Raw genomic sequence first — 16,839 nt, 5'->3', positions numbered from 1 at the left:
ATCAGAGCCTCGACCGACCCTAGGAGCCCCCCTTGATTGATCATGTAGTTTGGCCGTTGTTGAGTCTAGAAGAAAACTTTTTCTGAGTCTAGTTATATCGGAGAGTAGGAATTCTTTTTACTCCTCTGCCCCTTTGTCGCTCTGGTGAGAAATCTTGTCGTAGGTGTTTTGAATTACTCCTCTTCCCCTTTCAAATTTTCTTTAGGGTCACGCAGTTGGTTTTCATTCGTTGGCTCTCAGTTCCTTGCATCCGGTGCATTTCTCGTCAAGATGATTCGATACTCTTTATCTTTTGCGAGATCAGTCCTCAGTTATTTCTCTTCCGTTGTCGTTTCCTTGTCCGAAGTTGTCCTTGTTTTTTCCCACCCGCCCACCCTTCTTCTTCTCGGAACCGGAGTCTGTAATCGAGTATCCATTCTACTCGTGCGAAATCTTTGCGTTCTCTCCTCAATTATTTCAACCGGTGTTTTCTCTTCAAAGCTATTCGTCAATTTCCCCTTCCAAGTTGCCGTTGTTTTTCCCGCCCTCCCACCCTTTTATTCCCGGAGTCCGAGTCTTTATTCGAGTAATCAATTTCATTTGTGCGGAGTATCTTCAGTCTTTCCTCAGTTATTTCAACCGGTGAATTCTCGTCTCGTTTGACATTCTTCATCTCTTTTCTTCTCCGGTGGGTTCAATTCCAATTTTCGGTAGTGATTATATTCTTTCCTCGACTCAAATGTTTCCCGTTGCTCGTTCTCCTCTCGTCATTTAATCGTTCCGGAGTGATGAAGACATCTCAGGAGTTTCGTCTGTGTTCGAATTAATTCGAGGTTGCCACCTCATTCAAATATTTTAATTGTTCCGGTGCATCATCTATCTGATCAACAATCCTTTCTTATCGGTGTTCTTTTTAGTGGGCCCTAACCCACAGGTCTTTTCCCAGGATCTTACCTGACTCTTCTAATTTTCCCGGAGCTATTCTCAAATCCTTTTCGAAGTTTGATGTAAGTATGAATTTCATCAGTCAGACGCTTTCCAAGATCAATTTCAAATTATTTTCATTGTTGGTTCAACCTCTTCGCTTTTCATTCTCCCGGAGTATCTCAACAATTTTGAGTGTTCTTTCTCGTCGTCATTCTCAACATCTGAGAACCGAAGTAGACTTTCCCCTAAATTTTGTCCGTTTTCACGGAGATTCGCAGTGCTAGCTCGATCGTTACCCTATCAAATTGTTTCTAGTCGTGCAATTCTTTTCACCCATTCGGAGTATTTCAGGAGTTGTTTTCCGTCTCATTTATCCGGAGGTCTTCTTTTCAGAATATTTCATCGTTCTAAGTTTTCTAATCCGTTCTCCGATTATTCGATATTCATGCCTTTTCGTTCGTCTCCATATTCTCCCGGTGCTGCGTTCAAGTATGCTTCAATCAGCTCGTCATCTCTTCTTTCAATTGCATCTTGATTCCCTCAAGTATATTCGTGCTTTTCCTATTTTCCCGGTGAGTTATTCTCCTTCGTCAGTCAATTTTAAATCCCTACGGTGGCTCGCTCTAGATTTCTTTCCGTTGTTATCATATCTATTAATTCGTCCGGTGGCTCACGAAGACTTTCTCAAGTTGTGCGCTATATCTCCCTTGATATTTCCAACGCGAATAAGTGGTATGCAAATCCTTGGTATCTCATCAATTTAATTGGTGCAGGATAAGCATAACGTAATTCTTATTCTTCTTTCTTCAAGTGGTTTTTTATCTCTTCTTTTCGGAGATTCTTCATCTTATCAAATTATCGGTTCAAAGTGTTTTCATCTTTTTCTTTACCTCGGCCATTTCGTCGGAACCTCCATCGGAATCATCACAAGGATTTAATCTTATCCCTTTCATCCTTCAATTTTTATCGGCATTCTTTTGTTACCGGAGATCTTCACGGTGGCTCGTCATGGTTTAATTCATTCATCTAGTGTTCATAAAGATTCTTATCGAAGGAGCTCAAGTACCTCTCCTTCTTTCCTTTCGAAGTGCAATTAAATTCTCCGTATTCTTTTGAAGTGGAGTTTTGCTTTTCTTCATTCTTCTCAGCTATCCATTCTTTTTCGGTTGTGGCCGGTTATCACCTTATAATTTTGAGATGTTATCCTTGAGTCCACAACAAGCTTATTCTTTCGTGGTTGATTTTATCTACAACTCCGTTCAATCCTTTCTTCTAAGGTTGCTTTCTATGTCATTCGTGGCACAAGTTGTCATTTTCTTCCCCGTTCTTCTCATTCCACTCTTTCAAGTCTCCCAGAGATTTTGTGTTGTTCCTCAAGTCAAGTATCATCCCATTTCTCGAGCTCGTGCTGTCTAAATCCTTTCAGTCTTATGGGTTTCTTATCTCGTTCTAACCGGAGTGGTCTCAGAGTCTATTTGATTCCGTAAGCATTCGATTCTCGTCATTCTCGTCGTTCCTTTTCTTCTCGAGTGCTCTCGAGTCTTTGATTTCCTCTTGCGTTCTTATTCCTTTTTTCTATCTTCTCCCAACCGGAGTGGTTTCGAATGCAGTCTTATTCCTTGAGCTTTTGCTTTTTGTTTCACTCAACATTCCTCTTTTCTTCTCGAGTGTTCTTGACTTTGTTCATCCTCATTGTTTTGTTCTTGTTTCACCTCTTTCCTCTTTCCTTCCGTCTCGGTCCTAAGATCTCGGGACGAGATCTCTTGTTAGTGGAGGAGTGTTGTAACGCCCCGGATCCGATGCGCCAGGTGTCTGCCAGTTATTCGCTGTCGTTGCCATGTCATCTGCTTGCGTGTTGCATTTTGGCATGTTGCCATGTCATCTGCTTGCGTGTTGCATTTTGGCATGTCATCATCTGCATTTCATATCATGTCATCATGTGCATTGCATTTGCATACGTGTTCGTCTCATGCATCCGAGCATTTTCCCCATTGTCCGTTTTGCAATCCGGCACTCCTATGTCACCCGGCGCCCCTTTTGTCTCTTTTCGTGTGCGGGTATTAAACATACTCGGAAAGGGTCGGTATTTGCCGAGTGGCCTTGGTATAGCACCGACAGACCGCCCATCAAATTTCGTTGCTTTCGGAGTGCGTTTGATAGCCCAACCCTCATCCGTAGCGGCACCGTTCCCGGTTTATTCGTCGGACGTTTCGGTCTCCGTAACCGTCGCCGGGTCTCTCTTCCTCTCCTCTCCCACAGTCCAGTCCAGCCCCTAGACCCCAGCCTACCCCTCATCGCGTCTGGAACCGTTCGATTTCGATCGGAGAGCTCCGAAACCCCCCTAACCCTAGCCTTTTCCCTTTTTAAACCCCTCCCCATGCCATTTTGGGCATCCCTAGCCTAACCCTAGCCTCCACCTACCTCTAGCCCTCTTCCCCCTCAATTTCCGCGCCGGCCCGCTCCTCCTCCGCCACTTGGCGCTGTCCCCGCCGCCAGCCACCACCCAGCGCCGCCGCCAAGTCAGCGGAGACGCCGCCCGTGGCCACTCCCCGTGCGCCACGTCTCCCTCCCGCGCCCCAACCGCCGCGGCCCGCCCGAGCCCGGGCCAGGCCCGCGAAGCCCATCGGGGCCCGCGCCCGAGGCCGCTCTGCGCCGCCGCCCGCAGCGTTCGCCTCCCTGCCCGAGCCGCCCGCTCCCCGTAGCGCCGCCCGCCGCCTCGCACTGGTCGGCCGCCCCGCCTCCCCGGAAGGGCCACCGGACCACGTCCCCGCCGCCGCAGTTGAGCCCCGCCACCGCGCCATCTCTCTCCCTCTCTCTTTCCCCTGCCTCACTCTCTCTCTCTCTCTCTCTCTCTCTCTCCTGCAGGACCCCGCCGCCCCAAGCTCCGCCGGCGACCGCGCCAGCGCCCCTTCGGTCGTGCACGCAAACTCCGGCCGGGGAGGAGTGCCCCATGGCCGGATCTGTCCGACCCCGGCCTCCTCCGCCTTCCCTCGTCGATCGCCGGCCTCCCCTGCTCGCCGGAGCTCTGGATCTGAACCCCTCCGTCCCTGCACGCCGCCAACCCCCATACCAAACGCGCCCTGGAGCCCTTGGATCTCGCCGTCCCGATTCTTTCCGTCCCACTCCTTCCCTGGGGTAGATATTTTTTTCACTAAGTCCTCAGATATCATCATATGTGTGCATGTTTGGATGGTTATATCTCCATGCTCGTTGCTTTGATTTTTGCATGTGATATGTCAAATTGTTCGTCTCGTGATTCTCTACATTTTGTTCAATTGCACCATGTTCATTTGAGTCCATCTTGATGCCCTAATCATCGTTGCAAGAGTGCTAGTTGCTGTTATCTTCTGGTTCTTAGCAGAACTTGGAGATTTGTCATTTTTGTATCATTTAATCTGTGCATCTTATGGGCATGCGCTCTACATGTGTTTTGTTGTATGCCACGCCATCTTTCCAAGGGTGTATGCCATGTATTTTTGTGATCTCCGTGGTGACTAGCACAAGCATGCAAAGTAGGCTCCGTAATGTTTCCGATTTCAGGGACTTAGTGATTTCTCTAAGTCCTTGTCTGCTGTTATTTTGTTGCCATGCAAACTTGATGCTACAGAGAGATCCATGCATATTTTGGAGATGTTTAGTAAGGATGTTTTGTAGATATTGTTGTTATTGATCCATTGCTGCCCTTGTTTGCAATTATGGAGTGCCATAGCATGACTCAATCTTGCTCTACTTTTGCTATAGAATATTTCTGGCAGATTCTTAACATGATATGCAATTTTGCCAAGCTTATTGTAATTGATACATACATGCTATGCTATTGTTCTTGCCATGGTTAGCTTCATAAACATGCCATATGGCGGTAGGTATGCTTGTTGTGCCATGCATTTCTTTGTGGTGAGTTCATCAAGCTCACCAACATGCCTTCATATTATAGTTTCTGCCATGCTCTGTTTTCTGCTAAGTCTGAAACCTGATAACGAAACTTGCTATGTTTACATGCTTGCCATCATATCTTCTGGTCCTTTTTGGCTTATGGTCAGTAAGGGACTTTTGTCATATGCTTTGAGTAGATTCATGCCATGCTTTGTTTTGCCATGTTAAGTTCCTGTAGCATGTTGATTTCGTGCTCAAAACATTGCAATCTGATGCTGTTTCTGTCATGTCCAGTAATTTCTGCTAAGTCTGGGAACCTGTTATTATTTGCAATATTGCCATGTCCTTTTGAGCATGTTCTAGTGATTTCTGGAGATAGCTCAGTGTTCATGTTTTGTTGTGCTTTACCTGTACATCATGCCCATGCCTTTTGTTTTCATATTGAGTTGCTGTAGCATATTGTTTTGATGCTTGCTAGATGCATAGTTGCTGTTTTGGTCAGATTGTTGCTATGTATTGTTTGGAGTGTATGTGTTGCACCGTTGCTCCGTTTTGAGCATGCTCTATATGAAGCTTGCTTAGATTCGCATGTAGTTCCATATTATCATGTTGCATCCTTGTTTTGAGGTGTTTGCTTGATGTTTGTATGCATTTTGCACCAATGCCATGTTTAACTTGTTTTGCTCATATCTTCTAGGCCGTAGCTCCGAATCTAATGAACTTTATATGTAACTTGACTAGAATTTCGTGTAGATCATCATGGTGCTCTTTAACTTGCTGTTTAACAACTTGAATATAAGGTTTATTCAGTTCTGGACCAATTTCGAAATTTGCATATGAGGACTTACCGGAATTGTTATATGTTGTTTCCGGCCTCATTTAAACTTGCCTTGATGTGTTGTTCTTGTATGCATCATCTTTTGTCATGAGTAGCTTCATATAGTCTTGTCATGCATTATTCTTGGTTGAGCATCATGCCTTGTTCATGTGTGGTGTGTTTACCTTGTTGTGTGCTTCTTCTCGATAGTTCCCGTGTCGTTGCGATCGTGAGGATTCGTTCGTCTTCGTGGCTTCATCTTCTTCATGGATTCGTTCTTCTTCCTAGCGGGATTTCAGGCAAGATGACCGTCACCTTGGAGCTCATTACTATCATTGCTATGCTAGTTGCTTCGTTCTATCGCTTTGCTGCGCTACCTATTCACTTGTTCCTCAAGCCTCCCAAATTGCCATGAACCTCTAACCTTTGTCACCCTTCCTAGCAAACCATTGTTTGGCTATGTTACCGCTTTGCTCAGCCCCTCTTATAGCGTTGCTAGTTGCAGGTGAAGATGAAGATTGCTCCATGTTGGATTGTGTTTATGTTGGGATATCACAATATCTCTTATATTATTAATGCATCTATATATTTGGCAAAGGGTGGAAGGCTCGGCCTTATGCCTGGTGTTTTGTTCCACTCTTGCCGCCCTAGTTTCTGTCATACCGGTGTTATGTTCCTTGATTTTGCGTCCCTCACGTGGTTGGGTGATTTATGGGACCCCCTTGACAGTTCGCTTTGAATAAAACTCTTCCAGCAAGGCCCAACCTTGGTTTTACCATTTGTCCAGCCTATTTCTTTTCCCTAGGGAGTCGCTCTCTCGAGGGTCATCTTATTTTAACCCCCCGGGCCAGTGCTTCTCTAAGTGTTGGCCCGAACCGAGTAGACTGCGGGGCCACCTCGTGGAAACTCGAGGTCTGGTTTTACTCGTAGGATGTCTCATCCGGTGTTGCCCTGAGAACGAGATATGTGCAGCTCCTATCGGGATGTCGGCGCATCGGGCGGTTTTGCTGGTTTTGTTTTACCATTGTCGAAATGTCCTGTAACCGGGATTCCGAGACTGATCGGGTTTTCCCGGGAGAAGGAATATCCTTCGTTGACCGTGAGAGCTTATAATGGGCTAAGTTGGGACACCCCTGCAGGGTATTATCTTTCGAAAGCCGTGCCCACGGTTATGTGGCAGATGGGAATTTGTTAATATCCGGTTATAGAGAACTTGACACTTGACCTTAATTAAAACGCATCAACCGCGTGTGTAGCCGTGATGGTCTCTTCTCGGCGGAGTCCGGGAAGTGAACACGGTTTCTGGGTTATGTTTGACGTAAGTAGGAGTTCAGGATCACTTCTTGATCATTGCTAGTTCACGACCGTTCCTTTGCTTCTCTTCTCGCTCTCTCTTGCGTAAGTTAGCCACCATATCATGCTTAGTCGCTGCTGCAACCTCACCACCTTATCCTTTCCTTTCCCCTTAAGCTTTGCTAGTCTTGATACCCATGGTAATGGGATTGCTGAGTCCTCGTGGCTCACAGATTACTACACCACCAGTTGCAGGTACAGGTTGTGCGATGATCATGACGCGAGAGCGATGTTTACTTGTTTTGGAGTTCTTCTTATGCTTCTTCTTCGATCAGGGGATAGGTTCCAGGTCGGCAGCCTGGGCTAGCAGGGTGGATGTCGTTTGAGTTTCTGTTATGTTTCATCCGTAGTCGGATGTTGATCTTATGTATGATGTATTGATGTATTCTTGCAGCATTTATATGCCTTGTATGTATCCCCAAATAATATGTAATGTTGATGTAACGATATCCACCTTGCAAAAGCGTCTTCAAGATACGCTTCTATCCTTGGTGGGACCTTCGTGTTCCTTTAGGATAGGGTCGCATCTTGGACGTGAACTGAGATGTTTAGAGATGTGTGACTCACGTGCATCGACAGATTTTTCATCTGTTTCGATAGTGCATAGCTACATTGTTAAGGGGAATCGAACTCAGTACCTCCTCTAAGGCGCTCAGCAGCAATAACCATCATGGCTAAGCATGTTTGATGTTTAATACTCCTTGTTAACATAGTCAGACCGGTTAATATATGAAGCGCTCTTGAGCATAAGAAAAAGTGTCGATGACCTGTTGGGATCTCATCAATCAAATTGGCCATTTTGTATAAAAGAAACATAGTAAAACCATAGGAGTGCAAGGAATTTTTATCCCGCTGCAACATACGGGCATGTGGCAGACTGAGACGAGGAAGGAGGGAAATAAATGGAGGCATGAGACGTGTAACAATGTCTCACGTTGCAACGCACGGGTATTTGTGCTAGTAGAAGTTAAAAAAATGAGACCATCCAGGACCCAGGTCACCTCCGGACTTGAACCCGGGTGGGCTAGCTCCCACCGAGAGAGCCAAGCCAGCAGGGTGACACCCTGCTCTCTTAATGCAATAGAAGTTAAGATTCTAAAACTGCATGGGTACTTGTTCAGTCAGTGCAAGACAAAAATCAACCCATTCAGTGAAAGCCAACTAGACGTAATACAAATAATCTATCTATCCTAGTTTTACTCGCACACTAAATCTATTTATCCCCTTTTTCTTGAGTGAATTTCATTTCCGTCTCGTTGATGGACACAACGTTGTTGTCAACAACAGAGTCTACATGTACCGCATCGGCCTCAACCGCTTCCCCGGTCTCACCAGGGAGAAGATGGTGCTGCAAGCGTCAGCTATATCACCTTCCATTTGCAGGGTGAGCATAATTTCCATTGGTTCTTTTCCATAACTGATTCTGAACCAACCTGATTGCTGTCAGGTGTTAGTAATTAGTACATGATTTTAGGTAGGAGTGGTTTTTCTACAGCCCATCTCAATGCACCCACGCAGAAAAAACATAGCAAAAGTATTTTCAAACAATCCGAAGCTTTGTGCGAATGATTATTAACAAATGTTATGGATGCTTGCAAATTTAGGTGGTCAAATAATGTACAGACCACCAAACTTTGCAAGCATCCATAACATTTGTTCATAATAAGTCTCACAAAGTTTTAGATTTTTCTCAAAATGTTTTGCTGTGTTTTCTCGCGTGGGTGCACCGAGCTGGGGTTCAGCCACTACTTTCCCTCTTAGGTAGTTCTCCTTTCTTGCAACTCCTTGAACCTGGTTTCCGCGGCTTAGCAAACAAATAAGTTTAGATGGTGCATGCTAAGAGTTTTTCCACAGATAGTTAGTACTTAGTGATCTAAACGCTCCTATATTTCTTTACGAAAGGGGTATCTGATAGATATTTGGAACTCTCTTCAACATATTGGAAATAGGATGAATCCGTTTTGCTCCTTACTCTCTTCTAAAGCAAAAATACAATAAAATAGATGTCAGTACCTGCGGTTAACAATGTACCATTATTTAGGAACGGAAAAGAGAACAAAACATCTATATGAAACTTGGAAGCCATGCCTTCGTAGATCTGCATCTAACTATGGTGCCACTTGTACAATGATTTTCTTATAAAGAACAAGAGCACAAAAACTACAATATCATCAACATATTTTATTCGGAGAACCATAACGAGCAAATCTAGAAGAAATCCTTTTTCACATAGGTATCTAGAGAAAATATGAGCAACAGACGCAGCGGGATGTTGAGAATGAAGAGTTGGTACTAAACAGCATACCCCACAGGTTCGCCGCCACGGCAAGATCCCGCTCGAGGTGGTCGATGGATGCGGCCTTCTGCCGCCGAAGCCGAGATAATTGGCTAGGCGGGGATGACGTGGACGTGGTCAAGCCGCACCAAGCGCGCCGCCTTCTCCATGCCCGCCTTCTTTCCTTACATCTTCGCCTGGCCACCGAAGGAAACTGCACCATCGTAATAGAGGCAAGACGTAACGTTATCCATGAGACCACTGCCAGAGGCGTAGACTGCTGCGCTTCTACGATGCCAGCGGCGACGGCCGTGGCAATCCTAGCCGCAAGGAGGGAGAAAACAAGACTCAGACGATGAGAGGATAAATTTGGACCCTCATAAGTGTCACACATGTGACACGAAGCAATTTCGCTCTGACGATTTTTTATGGCAAGTTTTTTTTTTGAAACTTATGGCACACTATTTAATCAAATTTTTGATGGCAAGTTTAGTTACAAAAGGTTGACAACTTTAATTGTGAAGTATGGAATTTTCTGCTTGGATGACAAATTTTAAATTTATAGTATTTTTAGCTGTTTATAGGGTTTTTTTGCATGTCAACTTTAGTGTAAAAACATCAGGACGCTGTTATTTCGTGACTATCGTTTGGTAAAATTTTCGAGAGGAAGTTGCGTGTCGTGGGAGGAAAGGACCACGCAGGATTTTCCCTGACGCGTACGGGTTTTTCCTTTTTCCAGTGGGAACACGTGGCATAACCCTTCACTCCAACAAGTCGCTGTTCATGGGTCCCAAAAACCACGGCCAGAACACGTATATTTATTCCGCCGGCCTGCACTGCACCCGATCGAAAGAGACGAGGGGCCGAGAGTGTTGGGGTCTAACCCTAGATAGCACAAACTGGTTTTCAGGGACATAAGTAGTAAGTAGAAGAAGACGTAAACGCACAGGTGTTTTGCGGCGACGAACGCCTCGCTGCCAAACAGCGTTTTTCTCCAGCTCAAACTGTAAACAAATCACGAGCTACATAGATCTATATAGGCAGACGCACGTCACCGGTGCTACAAAAACGCCAACAACCTGGACGCACCACACATCTCGTAACAAACACGAGATCAGCCAGCTTTTTAGCTAACAGAAACGCAGCGCCTACGCTTCCGCTCCACACGAACGCGTTCGCCTCACGATCACATGCCTGGCAACAAACCGGCCTGACCAGGGGCAAACCCACGTTATGGTGAGTGGGGGCCCAGGCACCACTGAAAATTTGAAATTTCAGCAAGACTTGCTTGTGTTTTTGGAAAAAATATGCTTAAATTCTTTGAATTTCTATAGAATATGGCCCCACTCAATTAGTTTGCCCCCACTCCAAATACTTTCTAAGTCCGCCACTGGGCCTGACACGGACTCAACCCAAACTAGAACTGCACCGTGGAAACGAACGCGAGCACAGACTCACGCGCCATCCGGAACACACACGCACATACGGTTTATTCCTAACAGAGAGCGCATAGTCTTGTTCGCAAGGTCTTGATATTGCCAAACTGCCCTAGATTCGCAGCACATAATCCCAGTCTACGATGGGATCAGCAGACTGGTCGGGGCTGCCGGAAGATCTCCTGCTCATCGCCATGGGGGGCCATGGAGGTCGCCGACGTGGTCCGTTCGGGAGCCGTCTGCTCTGCCTGGCGCTCCGCCTGCGCCACGTTCCGCCGCCTCCGCCTCCCCACGCCGAACCAGCCGCCCTGCCTGCTCTACGCCGCCGGGGACGCCGACGCTGCCGTGCTCTACTCCTTGTCCACCAACGCCACCTTCCGCCTACCGCCGCTCCACAGCGTCATCGGCTCGGCGCACGGGTTGGTGTTCACCACCGACGAGGCGGCCAACCCTTACCTCCTCAACCCCGTGACCGGCGCCCGGGCCGCGCTTCCGCCGATCACGGCCCTCGAGCGCGTCAAGAGCAGCTTCCTGGACGGCGAGGGGAACACTGTGTACGACGTCGACCACGCGTGGGGAGGCGAGCCCGACAACATGCAGCACGTGACGGCGCACAAGGCGAGAGGCTGGATGTAAAGCAGGGTGGCTATCTCCGGCGCCGCAGGGGGCGCGGCGGCCTGCACCGTCCTGCTCGTGCACATGCCGCATGGGGAGCTCTCCTTCGCTATTCCAGGCGACGAGCGCTGGACTCCTCTCCCTCAACTCAGATGGGTCTACCCTGGCTTCCCCACTGTCGTTCAAGACGACAAGAAAAGTGGCTTGTTTTACGTGCTACGCTCCGCCGGCAGCCTGCACGCTTTGGATCTGAGTGGTCCGTCCCCGGTGACGTGGCGCGTGGCGACCACGATGGGAAATCTCGTCCCTATGCACAGCCCCTATCTCATCCCCACGCCGTGCGGCCGCAGCGTCTTGCTGGTGACGAGAAGCTTGTTCAGGTCCGTGGAGTTTCCGGAGGACGGGAAAGAGAAGAGCTCAGACGGGCGTGACAGACGTCGCATCAACGCCATCACCACCGGCATCTCGATCGATACGATTGGTTTCAACGGGAGAAGGCTAGAGAGGCCGAAAGGCGTGGTGGACAGTGCTATGTTCCTTGGGCGCAACTCGCCCATATGGCTTCCCGTCGCGCGTTACCCCATGCTGAAGCGGAACTGCGCCTATCTGGTCGACGACTGTCAGCAGACCAGTCTTCCCATCGCGCGGAGGGACCATGGCATTTGGGACTTCGACAGCGAAAGCCTACACAAGCCTACCGCCGTGTGGCCTCACCGTCATCCTTGGTCGGATACGCCAATTCCCATTTGGATTACACCATCTCTTTACTAGAATTATTAAGGAGAAAGTGATATCAGGCACTAAAGGAGGGATGCGAAGAGGAGAAAGTGATATCAGTCCATGAAAGAGGAGCCATGCGAAGACTTTGATCTTGTTTGGAACCCTAGAGGTCCAAATTGTAGCTGCATTGATATCGATGTCTTCCTCGCGAAGAATGGTGTCATAAGCTTGCTTTGTAGAGAAGCCCTTGCCCCCAATCAGGAAGCAATCGTCTTGTTGTGGCGATGGCAAGAAATCCTGCAAAACCAACAATACAACATCCGATTCTTGTGTGACAGCAATGCTTAGACTTACTTGCATGTCAGAGGCTAAACCATAGCGCAAAATGTTTGCTACTCTAATATGTGGTCTAGTGGAGTGAGAGAACAAGTAGGGATAGATCAAAGCTAGTGGTTGCGGTGTCAGCCAAGAGTCCAACCAGAAGTAGGTGGAGGATCCATTATTTGTGAGGACGAAGGAGATTTTGTGGAGTGTTGGCATCTGGTTGTTGATTACTTGGCAGAGAAAGGAGTTGTTGTAAGAGGGTGCTATGAGGGCATTATGGTGTTGAAGGTCTAACCATTCCAACCAAGGAGCAGTTGAGGGAAGTAGTGATTTAACAGCGAATTTCATGAGTAAGCATGCACAAGACTGTCGATGTGTGGTCTCACAGTCATCCTTGGTCGGATATGCCAATTCCCGTTTGGATTACACCCACTCTTTAGAAGGTGATATCAAGTCAAGGACCACTTAGCATGTGTGCTCGAGGGCAAGCGCTATCATACTAGCCAGTTGCAGTATCTTACGAACTGTTCGAAAGTGTTACTCTAATCTCGAGTACAAATGTACCCGCATGAACAGTAAACTTAAAAAAAGTAATAGATATATAAAATCTGATTCTTTCAGTTGGATGAACATCAACAAAGTGTTCTAACAACCTGCAAATTTTCACCACGATAAAACATCCGCGGAGGTGTGTGCCAAAAAGCAAAAATTAGTGCTTCAAAATGTGCCTTTTTGAGTCTTGAACATTTTTGTTACAGGCCTCCGTGGATGCTTTTTCAAGGTGAAATTTTGCACGAAGTTAGAACATTTGTTGATGTACATAAAAAATCATGTTTCATTTCCCGAAGTGTTGTCTTTTAATAGTTTAATGTGAAAGCAATCCCTAACTAAACTTATTTGCCACACTCTTCCTTGAGTTCTTGTGGTATCATGTATTCATGTTGACATATTACTTGCAGCTGTTGAGCAACACTAGTAGAGTCGTCAAAACTAGAGTCACCATCCACCATATGAAGCATACTTCATAATTTCTTGGAGGATGTCGGACATCTGGGCAACCACATAATCGTCAAACTGCATCCTCCATAACTTTATTTTTATTTGTTTTATTTTCCAGTTGCTTCAAATTGTAAGGGCAATTTAAGCAACATTTAATGTAACCAAACATATGTATCAGCACGATAACTTAATTAGCAACTATTTTAGTGATCAAAACTCGCGGCATTATATATATTTTATAACCTAAAATAACGTTAAGCAAGAATGTCAGAATATGGAATGTCACTATTCGAAATTGCTAGCTACTGCTACTACCACTACTCTGATGTTGCCGCCATTTAGTCCTTGTCGCAGCATCATCCTTGTCTGACAACTCATCGAGGTAGGTAAAGTTGTCGTCCTCGTCCTCCTTCTCCTCCTCCATGCGATGAGCGCCAAGCACGCGAGCTTCCACCGCTCCTTCTCGTTAGTGGTTGCAGAGCCGAAGCGTTCAGCGAGGCGCTCCTCTTCGCAGAGGGCGGCGTCTACTTCGAGGGCGGAGAGCTTTCAGCATGAGCCCGACTGGGTCCTCGGGCTCGAGATGGGCCTCATCAAGGACGAATGGGATGATGGGACCAATGTGGGTTGCGACAACATTGATGGGGACGGTGGCACCCTTGGCGCCAGATTCACCACGACCGTTGCGACGGGAGCCGCCAGATCCCTACACCCATCATTAGTGAGGCGTGGGAGCCGCAACAAGAGGAGGATCTGGTGATTGCCGCAGCCTGCGGGGCGTGGTCACACCTTCGGTGTAAGGGGTCTGCCTTGGCAGATCCACGTCACTGGCATATTCAGCCAATACTGGGCTTCTCGACGCTGTGACATTGTCGCAACGAGGAATATTGGGGAGGAGGTGGTGGCGGCTGCTAGGGAAGGTGGAGGAGGCTAGGTTTAGGTTATGGTGACACGTTGCCGGTAAGCTTTTATAGTCAGGGATGGCGGGCGGCTCAGCGATAGTTGATGCCACATGGCGGCCATCCAATGGGCCCCCTCGGATGTACGAGGGAGAGGGCACCCCATTAATGGGGTGGGGGGTTGGCGGTCACGTCGCCACCTCGCCGGTGATGCTTTGTGCATGGTGGGGCATGTTCAGGCGCACGAAGCTACAAATCCCAGTTGTGGCGCGAGAAGAAAGAAGATGAAACTCACTCGTGCTACGACAATTTGGTTTGAAGAGAGCTCTAAACGAGGCCTCCACTAGAGTGCAAGCTCCATAAGATAGATAATATACAATGATAGCGACACATATGATGACTCTACTAGAGTGCATTTTTATGTGTTGATCACCATACTAATGGTTATTATGGCGACAGACGGTGAGGCTAGGGTTTGCATGGTACACCAGCGTGATGACATCGATGGCTTTGTTGGATAACGGGTAGGCTACACTGGCATAAATCAAAAATTTGTACCGCGTTTATCCCTGGAACTCTGCAAATAATCGACCATGGAGCCATGAATTACCATCTACTCATAGTGCATCAAAAGACGGCCAATGTCGCGTGTCGATGCCAATGTAGTCGTACTACTCCGTCTCACAATCACACGTACATCTCCTTGTAGATCTCATGAACGATCAGTCCAAGTGTTGTAGGTGCATCGCCTCCAAGGTATATACACAAGTATGAGGACTGGAAGATCACACACCGGGGTGCTAGCTCCGAAGGCACGATCTGGATGGAGGGAGTGCGGCGTCTAGGATTTGTTTCTCACACCAGCATTCAGGCTAACCCTAATGTTGCCCATCCCTCACTTATGTGGACCTCCTAACGGGCTACCTTAGATGCCCATTAGCACTATAAACGCAATAAAAGATGGATCACATACAAACTCTATTCCAAGCCACTTAAGACTGTAGCCCCAAACGTCCACATATTCTTGGACATAGCCCGAGCACACCTACTCGACCAGTAACCGGTAGCGGCCTCTAGTAAGACACGTTGACCCCAAATACACATAAAGACCAAATCAGACAAACCATTCACAATTGTATGACTCGAAATACAATTGCTAACTACCAAACATCTGTGAATCAATCCCACCGCAAGTACTTGTGAACAACTATGTGTTAAAGGTCCCCTAGACTCTCGTCCTGGATCATAGGACGCCGAGCCATCGACATACAGACTAGCTCACCTACGAGTACACATGGGCAGGACGAACATGTTGCCAGGGAGAGGATGGCAGGGACGGCTACCTCACATCATAGAGCACACCCCATACATCATGGCCTCCTCCGACAAGCACCAAGAAGCCCACCTCAAGATGCCAAGTAGGACCACCCCTGATGCATCATCGGCAGACCACCACCCGCGCGAAGCCCCGACCACCACACCACCGTCCCAAGGAGGCGCCTTCAGAAAAAGAAAAGATGTCATAGAGTCATTGCCGCCAAATCCAAGGGATTTGGGGGTTTCACCTGGGATGGAGGTGGAGTGCCGGGGATAGATCTCGATGTTGTTTACAAGAAGAAGAGCAGCGCCGGAAGCGTTGTCGGCATCCCGGGCCGGCGGGGAAGGACCACCCATCTTCTTTTTAATCGCTAGGTTTAAACAATGGAGCAATCAGCTGATCATATCAAGTCTTTATTTTGAAAGAATTTCTATAATGAGGCCGGCAAGTGGCCCAGGACAACTTGTTGGAACACTTGAAAGTTATCAAATCTGAAAAACTTCATGTTGTTTCTGGTAACACTATGACATGATGACTCCCTTACTTCTATTACCACTGATGGTATTTTAAGTTATCCACGAGCTGTAAGCTGAGTCACTCACTTATCCTTATTGTACGGCCAGAAGATTGTGTACTAGAAAAGGAGATGTTTCCATCACTAACAATTGATCGCAGGGCAACTTTTATCTTTAAACTCTAAAACAGGAAACCACCGAATGTTGACCTCTTAATTGGCAATGTTCATCCTTGATGCAGTTAATGTTTGTCACCCTAATGCCACGTTATCTAACAGAAGAAAATAAATTCAAAAGGGATGCAATCTGACATGATCATCCTTTTGCATGCCGCTGGCACTCAACTTCCTACTGCCTCGCAATGAAATTTGTAAAATTAAATCGGTTGATATTAAAAATGAAAATTTACCTCATTTTTTCTATCGGAGTTGGCGGAGAAAAGAGGAATTAATAGACTAACATGTGTAGCATGGTGGAATGAAGTTATTTAATCTATTCTTATGCTGCCTAGAATCCACATAGTTTTTCTTCTGAAAAGGGGAGAGATCCCTTGCCTGTGCATGATGCGTCGATGATCCACACATATGTCGGCATGAAACCATTCCAGAATGGTCAAAAACAACTTGGACCTGCCTCTCATGGGCATAAATTATGTGGTATTGACTATTGAGAGTTGAATGTCCAACTCTGGATGCTTTTACACTACCAGAATAACTGCTTGCGCCGACGGCCTCATCTATGCCGACGGCCCCCGTCGGCATAGATGGACCTATGCCGACGGGGCCGTCGGCA

General features: G+C 47.1%; 1 pseudogene; it reads left to right on the top strand.

The window, feature by feature from the left end:
* The first annotated feature begins 10,803 nt into the window (after positions 1–10,803).
* On the top strand, positions 10,804–12,649 carry LOC123097103 (uncharacterized; annotated as a pseudogene).
* Positions 12,650–16,839: the final 4,190 nt, after the last annotated feature.

This window comes from Triticum aestivum, chromosome 4D, assembly GCF_018294505.1.
Source record: "Triticum aestivum cultivar Chinese Spring chromosome 4D, IWGSC CS RefSeq v2.1, whole genome shotgun sequence".
Classification (NCBI taxonomy): Eukaryota; Viridiplantae; Streptophyta; class Magnoliopsida; order Poales; family Poaceae; genus Triticum; species Triticum aestivum.
This window is presented reverse-complemented; position numbering and strand designations above follow the sequence as displayed.